At 32.9% G+C, this 15,257-nt stretch overlaps 1 long non-coding RNA gene across 1 annotated transcript; it reads left to right on the forward strand.

The window, feature by feature from the left end:
• Nucleotides 1-498: 498 nt before the first annotated feature.
• On the forward strand, nucleotides 499-843 carry LOC142219564 (uncharacterized). The gene is made up of 2 exons (XR_012717633.1): nucleotides 499-585; nucleotides 648-843. It is a non-coding gene; the product is annotated as an uncharacterized LOC142219564 (long non-coding RNA).
• The last annotated feature ends 14,414 nt before the right edge of the window (nucleotides 844-15,257 follow it).

The following is a 15,257-nucleotide window of genomic DNA, read 5'->3' on the forward strand; positions in this document are numbered from 1 at the left end:
ATTTACTACTGAAAAAGAAAATTTTATTCACCGATAACAAAGCATTCGTAAAAATAAACAAAAACCGAACTAAAACCAAGTTTCCTCAAAATTAGTAAAATTTCTTATAAAATGATAATTGCGACTTCCTTTATAATAGAAAGTTTTTCATACATACGAACAACACTTGGCATAGAAAAATATTTTAGTTCATTCGTACTAAGAAGTATGCAATCCTTTCAAAACTTAAGGAAACACACTTGTTAGAATATAGGAAATTTTCCTAAATTTCTATTGTCTACCTGTAATCGATACCTGTCATCGTAATCGATGTGTTTGCGCGTGGGTGTAATCGATATATTTGCGCGTCGGTTGTTTTTTTAGTTGGAATCGCGTTGTTTTGGTATACGGAGAGATTGTTAAAAAATAATATGGTAAAATAATATAATAAATAACAAATAAAATATATAAAATATTTGTTATTTTAAATTAGTGAGAAAAATTTTCGTTTTTTAAATAAATCTATCAATAGTGTATAAAGAAAGAAAACACCAGCAGAATAACAACCCTTTCATTTGTCTTCATTTTGGAATCTTCAATTAACAGGTAATATTCAGTGACGCTAACCTTTTGCAACAAAAATGTTTTATGATTTTTTATATTTGTAGGTATCGAAATTGTAAAAGGAGGACAAAATCGTTAGGCAGCAACTTATTAAAAGTGAAAAGTACAAGAAGAAGAAAAAGTGCGTTTTACAGTTGATAATATCACACGGAAATTGGAAATAGTGGAATAATAAACTAATATTTCAAAGAGATTCGATGCTGTTGATTCTTAATAAATATATTCAATATATTAATAAAACATGTCTTTTATTGAAGATAAAATTGCTTATAGAAATAAATAAAATTGTATTTAAAAACGAAGGTAAGCAGTTCTAATTATGAAGTAAAAGTTTTACCACAAATGTGTAAGATTTGTCGAAATGAATGAAAAAATTTCAATAAAATCATTCCATATATGAATTCAAATTAGTTAAATTTTTTCATTCTGTAGTATAGTGGTATATAAATATAGGAAAATTTTAACTAATATATGGAATGCATTATTCCTAATTTCTACGAAAATCACATCGTTCAAACAAATAAAAATGTCTTTGGCGCTATACGAAGTTCAATTTTCTTCACAATGAGTTCATTTTAACTTAAAGAAGGGGTCACTTTTTTCTGGGTGTATATATACCTTTTTTCTAATATATACCACGTATGGACTAACTTACAATTTAGAAGACGATGTTAAGAAGTTGTAAGATACCTTACCATCGGTAAGTATTTCCATAACCCAAGTAATTCGATTGTGGATGACAGTCTTTTGTAGAAGTTTCTACACAATCCATGGTGAAGGGTACATAAGATTCGGCCTGGCCCAACTTACGGCCGTATATACTTGTTTTTTATCAAAAAGAAAAATACTTTGTCAGAATTTGAAATATAGTGCATTTTGGCCCGCTAAGCAATACATGCTCGAAAGCATCCCAGAAATATAGAATTTTATCAAAACTGTAATTACTTCGTCAGAATTAAAAATATACAACACGCTGTGCAATACATGCTTTACATTTTTGGTTTCAGAAGATGAGTTTTGGCGAGTCCTACAAATGGTTTTTGTTCTCGAAAGCATCCCAGAAATATCGATTTTAATCAAAAATAAAATTAGTTGCGCAAATTTACAAGTACCCGCGCCACTGTCCAATACTTGACCTACTTTTTTGATATCAAACGACGAGTACCATAATACAAGTAGTTTTTATTTTCGAAAGCATCGCAGAAATATCGATTTTTATCAAAACTATAATTACTTTGTCAGAATTTAAAATATAGTTCACGGTGTTGATTATACCCTGCGCCACACTGTGGAACAGGGTATTATAAGTTAGTGCATATGTTTGCAACACCCAGAAGGAGACGAGATAGACACATGGTATCTTTGGCAAAAATGCTCAGGGTGGGCTCGTGAGTCGATATAGCCATGTCCGTCTGTCCGTGAACACGTTTTTGTAATCAAAGTCTAGGTCGCAGTTTTAGTCGAATCGACGTCAAATTTGGCATAAGTATGTGTTTTGGGTCAGAATAGAACCCTATTGATTTTGGAAAGAAATCGGTTCAGATTTAGATATAGCTCCCATATATATATTTCGCCCGATATGGACTTATATGGCTCCAGAAGCCCCAATTTGGTTGAAATTGGCGTCTGTGGTCAATTTTAAACTGCGATTTAGTTGAAATTTTGCACAGGGAGTAAAATTAGCATTGTAGCTATGCGTGACAAATTTGGTTGAAATCGGTTCAGATTTAGATATATCTCCCATATATAGCTTTTGCCCGATTTACACTCATATGACCACAGAGGCCAATTTTTAACTCCGATTTAGTTGACATTTTGCACAGGGAGTAGAATTAGCATTGTAGCTCTGCGTGCCAAATTTGGTTCAGATTTAGATATAGCTCCCATATATATGTTTTTCTGATTTCGACAAAAATGGTCAAAATACCAACATTTTCCTTGTAAAATCGCCACTGCTTAGTCGAAAAGTTGTAAAAATGACTCTAATTTTCCTAAACTTCTAATACATATATATCGAGCGATAAATCATAAATAAACTTTTGCGAAGTTTCCTTAAAATTGCTTCAGATTTAAATGTTTCCCATATTTTTTTTTACTAACATTGTGTTCCTACCTAGTGCATTAGCCGACTTAAATTTTGAGTCTATAGATTTTGTAGAAGTCTATCAAATTCTGTCCAGATCGAGTGATATTTAAATGTACACAAAAAAAATATCTCCAAAATATTTCCAATTAAAAAGTTAATTGAAGTTGAAAAATTTTTCAATTAATAAATTAATTGATACAATTAACTTTTTAATCATGATACAAATATTAAGTTAATTAAGTCAATGATTGAAAATTTTAAAATTTTTAATTAAAAAATTAATTGATACAACTAACTTTTTAATCAAATTCGGAAGACTAATTCAGTTAAAAAACGTGCTGATTTTTTTTAATTTTTAGTTAAAAATGTATTTCAAACAATAATTTGTTAATCCAAATAAAAACTCTAAGCCAATTCAGAAAGTAATTAAAAATAGTTACCTTTTTTAATAAATAAATTAATTGAGTTTTGCAATCAACATCAATTAAATTTTTAATTGAATCAATTAAAAATTAATTGAAATTTGCTGAAAAAATCAATTAATTTTTTAATCAAGAATTTGTTCTATGCCCAATTAAAACTGTGATTGATTCTATCATTTTCGTGATTGAAGACATTTCAATTAAAAAATTAATTGGATCAATTAATTTGGTGATTGAATCAGAAAAAAAATTTTTTGTGTGTATGTATTTGGGACAAACCATTATATATAGCCCCCAACACATTTGACGGATTTGATATGGTATCGAAAATTTAGATCTACAAAGTGGTGCAGGGTATAATATAGTTGGCCCTGCCCGACTTTAGACTTTCCTAACATGTTTTTTATTATATCTTTTTCCCAAATTCATTCATTGGGTTGGCTGGCAAAAACAAATTGGTTTGTGTCTCGGCCATAGCCTTCAGAGACAATGCAGTGTGATATTGTCTCTGAAGGCTGTGGGAAAAAGTACGGAGTAGCTTAACCGATGCGATTGAAATTCAGAACAAGTAGAATATTTAAAGATATTCTGGTGTTATCTTTAAATCCTCAGGAAGGAGAGTGAATTCGAAAATCCATTGTGCCTCTGCTTAGTTATTTCTAGTCGATATACACCCCAAAAAAATTATTAGTAGAAACAGTACAAAAGTCTGATGAAAAAGCTATTTTTTAAGCTCGATTACACTAAAACATTTATTAGTTTGGGTGAAACAAATCAAAATGTCAACTTAGGGGCTATCGTAACACAATTAAAACAATATTTTATCAATATCTATAACATTTTCCCAAAAATCTGAATATTTATCAAATTGAGACCTAACAGCAAACAAAATATTTGCTGATCGCATTTAGGAGTGTATATACTTTTTGTGATAAACGTTTATTCTTTTCCAGGATGTAAAAAAGACTAACTAAAAAAAAAACAATACTTTCTGGCTAATTGCATTTTCCCTCACATCTCACTTCCACGAGGTTTTTAGTTCTTAGTACATTTTTCTGTAATACAAACAATGTAGATGAAATTATTCGATTTTATAAATTTTATCTTTCGCCTGGACGGAGGATCGAACCGCGGACCATGCAATTTGTAAGCCAACACACTATCCACTGGGCTACTTAGCAGTTATTGTTATCAATAGACAATTGTCGTTATAAGTTATATTTATATAGCATAGTTTGTGGCGCCCACGAGCCGATTAAACAAATTTTATTTAACAGAAAAATACATTTATGTTGGTTGGGCACCGTGGAGCAGTGGTTGCCACGCCCGCCTTGCATACCAAGGGTCCTGGGTTCGATCCCTGCTTCGACCGAATATCAAAAAGTTTTTTTACATATATTCCAGATATATTCGGAAGATTCCGAAAAGCTGTTCAACATAACATACTACTATATTAAATTTTTACTATGAAACTGTAAAATGTGTCTTATTAAAGACTTAAAGTAAGAAAAGAACAGAGCTTGATAAAACGAAATGGACTGTGTTGTTGGTTCAACAAATTTGATTGAAAAAATAAAAATTTTGTAACAAACGAATTTTTTGGGTGATAAAAGTTTAAAATTTTCGAAGAAATTCAAAAAACTCTTAACAAAAGGAAAACATTTGCGGTACACGATTTCCAAACGTGTTTTCATTGTGTGTATTACAGCGCAAAAATATACCAAAAACTAATTTCGTTCGTTGGACCCTGAGGTACAAAAATATAACAGCGGATATCGACTGTTGTGTTTAGCAGACTTTTTTCGAGTGTAGATTAGGTTAGGTGGCAGCCCGATGTATCAGGCTCACTTAGACTATTCAGTCCATTGTGATACCCAATTGGTGACCTTTTCTCTTATCACTGAGTGCTGCCCGATTCCATGTTAAGCTCAATGACAAAGGACCTACTTTTTATAGCCGAGTCCGAACGGCGTTCCACATTGCAGTGAAGCTTTGAACACTCAGAAATGTCACCAGCCTTACTGAGGTGGGATAATCCACCGCTTAAAAACTTTTTGGTGTTAGTTCGAAGCAGGAATCGAACCCACGGCCTTGTGTATGCTAGGCGGGCATGCACCACGGCGGCTCGAGTGTAGTTTTTACTCTTATATTTGTTCTATGCCGTGGCCTTGGAAACATTTTTTTCATATATTGCATGTTGGTTTTGGGATCTACAAATACCGCAGAATTCTTTGAAAATCTTTCCTCAAATCCATGGTTTGTCATTTTCGCTGCAGATAACAAATTTTTGGAGGAAATTCTGAAACGTATAATGTACCTTCTAACCTTGCTGTGCAGCCGCCTTTCGAATTCAGTTTTACATCACCAGATCCTTCAATTCTTGTTGATTCATTATTTGCTAGTTGTAGTATTTTTGCTGTTTCTTCAAAAACTTCCTTTTCCGGGCACATATTTGAAGATGCACCCGAATCTGAGCACCATTCGCTTGAATTGGCAATCTTTTGCCATGTGCTCAACTTTTCCACAGCAATAACATGAACATTAAAATTGCTCACAAAATTTGGCTTGTTATGCTCGCCACTTCTTTTGATATTTTTCACAAACATAGCATCAGTGGTTTCATCAATCACCCTTATTCCTGAAGTCGCCCTCGCTCTCGTCGTCGCTTTTTGTCATCTGTCGCTTTTAAGTCGTCTCGTCATTCATTTGGTATTCCTGCGAAGTGGCGACGACGACGATTACTTTTTGTACCAATTACAATACTCGGCAATATAAGGCCGATATCACTAGAAAACAATCAGCTGATTTAAAAAATTTTAATTTTAATTTTTTCGGTTTAAAATATTTTTATTTCTGACGCAATTCTAAGTCGGAAAATCAAGAAAAAATATTTAATTTGACGCGGAAAAAATGTGGATATATATTCGAGGACAGTTAAAGCTTCCAAAACTACAAAAATGGCGACGACGCTGAGATCAATGGCACAAGGACCATCGTGAAAGAAAACAATCAGCTGATGTGCAAAACTGAGTTTTGATTATTTTCGTTTAAAATGCTGTTTGTTTGTAATCCAATGTTGACTTGGAAAATCAAAATAAATGGCAAATTTGACTCGGGAAATGATTTAGATATCTACATTAGGACAATAAAAACATCCGGCATATACAATTGGAACGACGTTGACATTATGTGTCCAAGGATCATTCAAAGTTCGACACAATTGTTACCTAAGTTTGGTGCTAAATAAAATACATTGGCCTTGAAGGATTTCTATTAAAAATAAATGGAAAATCAACACGTTTACATTAATTGTACAGTGTTCTTTTCTATGATTTTAATGTGATGACCATAACTGCTATATATACTGATTTTATCCCATTTTTTTGTAATTGTTGAAGATTAGTCACTTTACCTCTTACCAATTTCCATTTTTTACATTTATTTTTCAATTGTTCGATTAAAAAGGTATAAAAAACTTCTTCAAAAATTAAACACTAAACTCGTCCCTGGTAAATTTAAGGCGACAAAAAGCGACGATGTTGGCGACAAAAAGCGACACCATTGGATTTGGTGGCTTCTCTTGCGTCTCTTCCAGATCCTTCAATTATTGTTGATTTCTTATTTGCTAGGTGTAGTATTTTTGCTGTTTCTTCTAAAACATTTCGTTTTCCGAGCACATAACATATGTGAAAGTGCACCCGAATCTGAGCACCATTTGCTTGAATTGGCAATCTTTTGCCATGTGCTCAACTTTTCCATTAACAACTTAACATTAACATTTCTGACATTTTGGCTTGTTATGCTCTCCTCTTCTTTCGATATTTTTCACAAACATAGCATCAGTGGTTTCATCAATGATATTTCTTTTCCTAGCTTTATATTCCTCCAAAAGTTTCACCCTTAGCACTTTTGGATTTGGTAGCTTCTCTATCGCAATTCTAATTGACTCATATTCATCTGCAACGCTATACATTATCGTTATTGTTAGGAAATCATCGATTATATGTAGATTCATTTCATTTCTTTTATCTTCAATATCGAAAAACTTTCATATATGCTCTCTTACGTCCTCTACATTCTTCTTATTTTTTTTAACAAAGTCAGGGATTTCAGTAGCATGGCTTTACGAGTGGAACTCTTCGATTGATAAATTCCATGTAATTTATACCATACCCCTTTGGATGCCTTACAGTTTTTTTTATCAGCTTCAAATCGACAAAATCAAGTCGGATTTTGCTTTGCTGCTTTCCAATTCCGATTCCAATACTTTTTGTTCAGGTTCTATTGGGGTTTTGGAAAGCTTCCATTTATATATTTCCATGAATTATTCCTTATTAATAATGCCTCCACTTGAATTTTCCCTGTATCAAAATTACCCTAAAGGTCCGATTTTTCACATTTGTATAACTCATTTTTACACACACGTTCTTCTAGATTAAGGTTGAGTTCCATATCATGCGTTAATCCGTGCGTTGATGGGAGGGTTGATATTTTTCAGTTTGAAGTACTCTAACTAAACTGTTGCTTACAAAGAGAAAATTCAACTCTTCAATCAACGGACGCATTAACGCATGATATGTAACTCAACCTTTAATCTTTATTAACACACTGGGAGCGGGATGGGCTCAAACGCGCACAAACAATTTGCCGATGTGAATATAATGAAAGTTTTATTGGGACAAGACAAAAGTATCAATTTGCAAAATTTTCTGACACAAAAACTAAAACAATTTCAATGACTACTATGATTCGAAAACAAATAGTTCAAACAAGTTATACTCTATTAAGTGTTATTCTGCTTTTTACAACATACACTCATAAAATAGATACATACTCCAATACCTCATACACATTACAATATCAAAATCCATTTTGACTAGATTTCAGCTGTCATTTTCCTTATAAAACAAGTAAGGAAAGTCTAAAGTCGGGCGGGGCCGACTGCACCACTTTGTAGATCTAAATTTTCGATACCATATCACATCCGTCAAATCTGTTGGGTTCTACATACATATATAAAGGTTTGTCCCACATACATACATTTAAATATCACTCGATCTGGACCAGGGATCCGGAGCGTGGAGCGGAGCGGAGCAAGCCCTTTTTTTGCCGGAGCGGGAGCTGAGCGGGAGCGGCATTTCTAAAGTCCGGAGCGGAGCGGGAGCGGAGCGGTTTCCAAATGAAAAACCGCTCCGCTCCGAATAAAATATTACTTGAATAAAATGTGTAACTTTGAAATTACACTGTGTAGGTAATTTCAAATATAGCTAGTACTTAGCGTAGTGTGAGTAAACGTTTAAAATGTACGATATGTATTTTTGTACGTAAGTACATTGGGGAAAACACAACGTGTTTTTTTAGTAATTGTTTTCATAAACGGCAAATGTCAAAATATATCTCTAGTATGTGTTGTAAAAGTAACAACAGTACTTTCGATCAATTTCATCCCGTATTACTACAAAGATGTTTGTAATGAACGTCAAATAAATGCAATTAAACGATCTTATTTATATTTAATTTTTTAGTTTTCTACACTGAAAAAAATATTGTCGTGAAGTCAAAGATTTCATGTCCTTAGAATAAGAATGCAAATTTTACTTAACATGGAAGACGCATTTCTCTAAAATAATTTTTTTTCCTTGTCCAAAAGTCAATAAACTTTTGAATGAAGTTATAATGTCCTTATAATCAAGTGATTTTACTTAAAATTTTGTATCATAGCATGAATGATAAAATTTTTGAGGTAAGGTCAACGTGACTTTAATAATTAAGAAAAAAAATTTTTTTTCAGTGTAAGGACTTTCATATTTGCTTTACTATTGTACTATATCCTAGCATTCTCTTATTTCTGATATTAGTTCTCGAAAATTTAATTCAAATTATGGATAGTTTCAATTTTGGTTGAAAAATGTGCACATATACATTTATTTTAATTTTTTCTCACATTGAAAACTAATGACTTGATTTGTATTATTGCATGTTATCTACTTTTTTTGAGAACGAACATTTCTTAAAAACGCTGTTCGAAAATGTATTTTTACAATAAATGGAAAAAAGCGAAATTAGGTAACACTAGATCTGAGTAAGAATATTCGTAGGTATACCACGGACTGATTTCGATGGAGGTTGTTGCAAACATAAACATACACACACACATTACAAATATAACAAAACCTCTTCTCTACGTCTGTTGCAAAACAAAAAAACTTTCGGAGAGTAGTTACTTCTACTCTGTGTACAGACTTTCAATTCCAATCAGCGTTGCCGTTTTGGTCCGTTCGGACCAAAATTGGTCCAAAAGATTTCTAATTTTTAAATTTGGTCCGATGGTCGGACCAAACAGAATTTGGTCCATTTTCATAAATTTGGTTTCTATCACATATTAAATAGTAGATGGTGCACCGCAAAGAATATTGTCGGGAGGCCAAATATTTCACATGCTTAAAATACGAATACGAATTTTGCTTAGAATAGAAGACGTATTTATCTGAAATAAAGTTTTTTCCTTGTCTAAAAGTCTCTAAACTTTTCAATGAAGTCTGTTTGTCCTTATAGCTAAGTGATTCGACATAAAAATGTGTATCCTAACATGAATGAAAATTTAGTTTTAATGAAGTCAAAATAGATTTAATATTTCTGAAAAAATCTTCAAAATTAATAAAATGTTTCAACACATTGTTTTAAAGTCATTATACCCTAAACCACATAGTGGTTAGGGTATAATAAGTTTGATCTGTCAAAAAATGTGCTACCAGAAATATTGATTTTAGACCCAATAAAATATATACCGGTCGACTCAGAATCACCTCCTGAGTCGATCTAGCGCTTGGTGTCCGTCCGTCCATCCGTCCGTTTGTCCATGTATTTGTTGTTTACAGGATTCCGGTCGCAATTATTAACCGATTTTGATGAAGTTTGGTACAGGGAGTTTTTTTTGGGCACAAGGACGAACGCTATTGAATTTGGAAGAAATCGGATCAAATTTAGATATAGCTCCCATATATATGTATTGCTCGATTTCGACAAATCGGGTCACGTTGCACTTTTTTACTAACCGATCGTCGTCAAATTTAGCACAAAATAATCTTCTGTATCACCCTTTAAGTCTGAAAATTTCATCGAAATCGGTTCAGATTTAGATACAGGTCCCATATATATGTATCGCCCGATTTTGACAAATTAGGTCATAAAACCCTTATTTATCAACCGATCTTACTCAAAGTTGGCTAAATGTAATCTTCTATAGCACTAACTATATGTGCAAAAAATCATCGAAATCGGTTCAGATTTAGCTATAGCTCCCATATATGTACCACCCGATTTTTCTAAATAAAACAAGTAATGAAAGTCTAAAGTCAGGCGGGGCCGACTATATTATACCCTGCATCACTTTGTAGATCTAAATTTTCGATACCATATCACATCTGTCAAATGTGTTGGGGGCTATATATGAAGGTTTGTCCCAAATACATACATTTACATATCACTCGATCTGGACAGAATTTGATAGACTTCTACAAAATTTATAGACTCAAAATTTAAGTCGGCTAATGCACTAGGGTGGAACACAAAGTTAGTAAAAAACAAGTAAGGAAAGTCTAAAGTCGGGCGGAGCCGACTATATTATACCCTGCTCCACTTTGTAGATCTAAATTTTCGATACCATATCACATCCGTTTAATGTGTTGGGGCTATATATAAAGGTTTGTCCCAAATACATACATTTAAATACCACTCGATCGGGAAGAATTTGATAGACTTCTACAAAATCTATATACCCAAAATTTAAGTCGGCTAATGCACTAGGGTGGAACACAATGTTAGTAAAAAAACATGGGAAACGTTTAAATCTGAAGCAATTTTAAGGAAACTTCGAAAAAGTTTATTTATGATTTATCGCTCGATATATACGTATTAGAAGTTTAGGAAAATTAGAGTCACTTTTACAACTTTTCGACTAAGCAGTGGCGATTTTACAAGGAAAATGTTGGTATTTTGACCATTTTTGTCGAAATCAGAAAAACATATATATGGGAGCTATATCTAAATCTGAACCGATTTCAACCAAATTTGGCACGCATAGCAACAATGCTAATTCTACTCCCTGTGCAAAATTTCAACTAAGTCGGAGTTAAAAATTGGCCTCTGTGGTCATATGAGTGTAAATCGGGCGAAAGCTATATATGGGAGATATATCTAAATCTGCACCGATTTCAACCAAATTTGGCACGCATAGCTACAATGCTAATTCTACTCCCTGTGCAAAATTTCAACTAAATCGGAGCAAAAAATTTGCCTCTGTGGTCGTATGAGTGTAAATCGGGCGAAAGCTATATATGGGAGCTATATCTAGATCTGAACCGATTTCAATAAAATTCTGCATACTTGACTACACTACTAATTGTACCCCTAATTTCAACCTAATTGGGACAAAACTCTAGCTTCTGGGACCGAATTAGTCCATATCGGGCGAAAGATATATATGGGAGCTATATCTAAATCTGAACCTATTTCAATAAAATTTAGCACACTTGACTCTAGTACTAATTGTTCTTTTTCTGCAAAATTTTAAGCAAATTAGGGTAAAACTCTGGCTTCTGGGGCCATATAAGTCCATATCTTGCGAAATATATATTTGGAAGCTATATCTAAATCTGAACCGATTTCTTCCAAAATCAATAGAGTTCTATTCTGAGCCAAAGCACATACTTGTGCCAAATTTGAAGTCGATTGGTCTAAAACTGCGACCTAGACTTTGATTACAAAAATGTGTTCACGGACAGACGGACATCGCTATATCGACTCAAGAGCCCACCCTGAGTATTTTTGCCAAAGACACCATGTGTCTATCTCGTCTCCTTCTGGGTTTTGTAAACATATGCACTAACTTATAATACCCTGTTCCACAGTGTGGAGCAGGGTATAATAAAACTCAATTGAACAAATAATACAATGTTTGTACTATAATTTTCTCGAAGAGGAGCGGAGCGGAGCGTGGAGCGGAGCGTTTTTTTTTTCTCCGGAGCGGGAGCGGAGCGGAGCGAAAAAAATGGACCGCTCCGGATCCCTGATCTGGACAGACTTCTTAGACTTCTACAAAATCTATAGACTCAAAATTTAAGTCGGCTAATGCACTATGGTGGAACACAATGTTAGTAAAAAAATATGGGAAACATTTAAATCTAAAGTAATTTTAAGGAAACTTCGCAAAAGTTTATTTATGATTTATCGCTCGATATATATATATATTAGAAGTTTAGGAAAATTAGAGTAATTTTTACAACTTTTCGACTAAGCAGTGGCGATTTTTCAAGGAAAATTTTGCTAGTTTTGATCATTTTTGTCGAAATCAGAAAAACATATATATGGGAGCTAAATCTAAACCGATTTCAACCAAATTTGGCACGCATAAACTACAATGCTAATTCTGCTCCCTGTGCAAAATGTCAACTAAATCGGAGTAAAAAATTGGGCTCTGTGGTCATATGAGTGTAAATCGGGCGAAAGCTATATATGGGAGCAATATCTAAATCTAAACCGACTTCAACCAAATTTGGTACAGACAGTTGGAATGCTAATTCTACTTCCTGTGCAAAATTTCAAGTAAATCGGAGTAAAAGATTGGTCACTTGTGCCATATGCACCCAGAAAAAAGTGACCCCTTCTTTAAGTTAAAATGAACTCATTGTGAAGAAAGTTGAACTTCGTATAGCGCCAAAGACATTTTTATTTGTTTGAACGATGTGATTTTCGTAGAAATTAGGAATAATGCATTCCATATATTAGTTAACATTTTCCTATATTTATATACCACTATACTACAGAATGAAAAAAATTAACTAATTTGAATTCATATATGGAATGATTTTATTGAAATTTTTTCATTCATTTCGACAAATCTTACACATTTGTGGTAAAACTTTTACTTCATAATTAGAACTGCTTACCTTCGTTTTTAAATACAATTTTATTTATTTCTATAAGCAATTTTATCTTCAATAAAATACATGTTTTATTAATATATTGAATATATTTATTAAGAATCAACAGCATCGAATCTCTTTGAAATATTAGTTTATTATTCCACTATTTCCAATTTCCGTGTGATATTATCAACTGTAAAACGCACTTTTTCTTCTTCTTGTACTTTTCACTTTTAATAAGTTGCTGCCTAACGATTTTGTCCTCCTTTTACAATTTCAATACCTACAAATATAAAAAACCATAAAACATTTTTGTTGCAAAAGGTTAGCGTCACTGAATATTACCTGATAATTGAAGATTCCAAAATGAAGACAAATGAAAGGGTTGTTATTCTGCTGGTGTTTTCTTTCTTTATACACTATCACGAACATTGATAGTTTTTCTCACTAATTTAAAATAACAAATATTTTATATATTTTATGCGATTCCAACTAAAAAAACAACCGACGCGCAAATATATTTATATTATTACACCCACGCGCAAACACATCGATTACGATGACAGGTATCGATTACAGGTAGACAATAGAAATTTAGGAAAATTTCCTATATTCTAACAAGTGTGTTTCCTTAAGTTTTGAAAGGATTGCATACTTCTTAGTACGAATGAACTAAAATATTTTTCTATGCCAAGTGTTGTTCGTATGTATGAAAAACTTTCTATTATAAAGGAAGTCGCAATTATCATTTTATAAGAAATTTTACTAATTTTGAGGAAACTTGGTTTTAGTTCGGTTTTTGTTTATTTTTACGAATGCTTTGTTATCGGGGAATAAAATTTTCTTTTCCAGTAGTAAATTCTTATACCCAGCGAAGAAAATAGTATGAGTAAAATTCCATGCCTTATTCTAGTTAATGAACTATTCCTAACTGCTTACAGTTTAGGATTTTTTTACTGAAACGAGTAAATTTTATTATTTTTCACAAAAATTTACCTTAATGGAAATAAAATGGATAAACTATATTGATGAAAATTTTTTCCTTTAGTTTCGAAGGCACTTTTTTCTGGGTGTGAGTGTAAATCGGGCGATCGATATATATGGGAGCTATATCTAAATCTGAACCGATTTCAATAAAATTTGGCACACTTGACTATAGTACTAATTGTTCTTCTTGTGCAAAATTTTAAGCAAATTAGGGTAAAACTCTGGCTTCTGTGGTCATTTAAGTCCATATCGGGCGAAAGATATATATGGGAGCTATATCTAAATCTGAACCAATTTCTTCCAAAATTAATAGGGTTCTATTCTGAGCCAAAACACATACTTGTGCCAAATTTGAAGTCGAATGGACTAAAACTGCGACCTAGACTTTGATTGCAAAAAAGTGTTCAAAGACAGACGGACATGGCTATATCGACTCAGGAGCCCACCCTGAGCATTTTTGCCAAGCTTATAATACCCTGTTCCAAAGTGTGGCGCAGGGTATAAAAAAGGGATTTCATAATCACTTTTTGTAGATTTTGAGCCTAATATGAATGGGATATATGTAAGAACCCTTTAGATATCGTCTACGAGTGTTTTCAACTTAAAGGTGATACCCATGAGTCTCCCCAAATCCAAAAAACGTTGACAGAGTCGTTATATGTATTTTGATTACTTTTGTTTTAAAGCCAACTGAGAACTCGTGCAACTAAGTTGACTCGCTCAAAATTTCAATTTATAAAATTTTTTTCCATTTTCGATATTTTCGCATTCTATTATTCCAAACAAAAAAAAAAAAAAAAGAATCGGCAAGAGCTGTGCAACAAATTTACATTTGCGCAGCAATTGCAGCACAACAAGCATTTCTGAAAATGTCCATCTGTATGCAATGATTTACAGCAAGTGAGTTTTGGAAACTATTTTATTTACTTTTTCGAAGCTGATTTAGAATCATTTCTATTTGACAGAATGTCTTTCGACCAATATCAGTTGAAGCATCAATGGTTTCCGCAACAACTGATTTTGGACGACCTTCATGAAATTTATTTGGGAGTAAACTACAATCTCAGTTAATTCACCATACATACCATCGATAAACACTGGTTCATGACGGAGCTTCATCGCCAAAAAAAAATTGAGTTAAGCTTGTCGATGCACTATTGTTGAGTTTATTTACGTCGAAAGTTGTAATCGCATGAAAAATTTAATTCCATTTGAGGTGAATCTTTCAAGTTGCTG

Source organism: Haematobia irritans, chromosome 1, assembly GCF_050003625.1.
Source record: "Haematobia irritans isolate KBUSLIRL chromosome 1, ASM5000362v1, whole genome shotgun sequence".
Taxonomy (NCBI): Eukaryota; Metazoa; Arthropoda; class Insecta; order Diptera; family Muscidae; genus Haematobia; species Haematobia irritans.